Source organism: Penaeus monodon, chromosome 30, assembly GCF_015228065.2.
Source record: "Penaeus monodon isolate SGIC_2016 chromosome 30, NSTDA_Pmon_1, whole genome shotgun sequence".
Taxonomy (NCBI): Eukaryota; Metazoa; Arthropoda; class Malacostraca; order Decapoda; family Penaeidae; genus Penaeus; species Penaeus monodon.
In genome coordinates this window covers 11,104,109-11,106,284 of record NC_051415.1, presented here as the reverse complement: position 1 = coordinate 11,106,284, position 2,176 = coordinate 11,104,109, and positions in this window count along the sequence as shown.

Here is a 2,176-nt window from a genome sequence, read left to right as displayed (position 1 = left end):
GCTTTAGGATTCCAAATCGGGCGTCTACAAAGAGATCAACAAGAAAATATTTTACGTGCCCAGTAGTTTCGCGGAGAGAGACCGTATGAAGGAAGAACGCTTCGCCATTCTGTGCGATTTCTTCTCGATGAAATTGGTACGCACGAGTCTGTTAAATAAGTGATTCCGTCTGTTCATATGTGGGTTGTGTTTGGAAGGGATGGAATGTGTGTATATGTATGCGTGAAGGAAGTTTTACATGTATTTGTGTGGAGGGAGGTTTCCATGCATATGTGTTTGTGTGGTATACAGTTTGTGTATGAATTTGAGTGTCATCGGTGCCACTCATTGTTATTTAGTCATTTAGTTGCATCTGTTCCTGTAAGGATTATTATTATTATTTTTTTAGGTTCTAGTAGTTCTACTCATCATCAGTATCAAAAGTTATATGGGGTTTGTTAAACGGTTTCGAGCTTTCAGTTGTTAGTGATGGATCTTGTTGCGTTATAGATTTTTATGTACTGGGTATGTCTTTGATAATATGTGTTTATTTATTTATTGGTAGATTATTTCTGTAGATGCACTCGTGGTAGGAAGCCACCTAAGGTGGATAACATTGCTTCACTCAGCGTATACAGCGATAAAATAGTTTACTTATATCTGAGGACAGTAACACAATTGGCTATTTTCTGACATTTTGAAACCGGTGAACGTGGAGCCAAGCACAAACCATTGGCTAAACGGAGTTGTCTTCCTCCTAAGCCCACACTTTCTTCCATATGTATTCGTGTGCACGCGTGTGTGTGCCTCAGTGAGATATGACAGTAATACCCTCAACGTCTCGCCAAGATCATGAGCGACGACTACGGGCAGACGGGCGAGTGCAACTACTACATCGCCAAAGAGGTCATCTGGTCCGCCTCCATGGCCTTCGCCTTCCCCAAGGGCAGCAACCTCACCAAGCACTTTAACAAATGGTACAGTAATGCAGATCTGAACTTGTAGTTTAGACTTGTATATTATATGTATTGTAAGATTAGAACTTATATTGGTAAAGGAATAGATAAATGCACAGCAAGTGATCCCGTTTTTCTCGAATTAACGTTTTAGTTCACCTACTTCGAAGTGAAACAATTTTGTCCCAAGAAAGACCACTCCAGATTTGCATCTGGACACTTCAAAACAAAAATACTGAAAGAAAAACTGACGTGCCTAATACAGAAATGAAAGGTAGTCTCATTACATAATACAGCATATAACGATATTACACTTTGGCATCAGGACCTTTTAAAGATTTCTATGCGTTTCTGTTTGTTTTGTGTATCGCATATGTTTATTGTCACATGCTATATCCAATATTTTTATTTTGTCATTAATTGACGATAACCAGACTGCTGTATAGCAGGTCACATGCTATTTTGCTATTCACAAATTGATAAGTTACAAGAGTAAGAAAACGAAGATTATGTTTGAAGAAGAATTGCCATGGGACGATATGAGACGACAGTGATAATATTGGCGATATAATGCCCTGACTTTGTCGTGATCTCGGCAGGATGGTGATGATGAAGGAGTCGGGCCTGGTGGACAGGTACCTCCAGGAAGTGACGAAGAACGTGACGGCGTGCATGGTGCCTCCGGGCCAAGAGGCAGGCAGGAACACGTCCACTATCCTCTCCATCTTCGATCTCGGAGGCGTGTTCCTCATCGCAGCCGGAGGTTAGTTGATACAAGAGAACTTTGCGTCACCGTACTAATCGTGTGAACTAACTGCCATGTATTTCATTATAAGTGAAGGCTTTTGTATATCAGTGTCTGAGAGCATTTCACCCCCAGTTAGGAATCTTAGAATTGGCATGCGAAATCATTCACCAAAAAGAGTATGTAATCTCATCCCTCCAATATGGGAGAAGACACTGCAACCATTTCAGCAAACAATGTTAAATCATCACTGTATAGCCTTAAAAAATTGCTAAAATGTCCAAATATTTGCCTCGAGTATTACAAGTTTTATTTCTTATTTCTTTTTTTCAGGTGCGGCCATAAGTATCTGTATGTTCCTGATGGAAAAACTGTCGAGACATCGGAGTCTTTGAAGATGCTCGTCGCGACATCCCGCCTTGGCCTTCGACTCGGACTTGAGCTCCTCACTCCTGCACTGCAAGAGAACACTGCAATGATATTTTAACTTCATCGC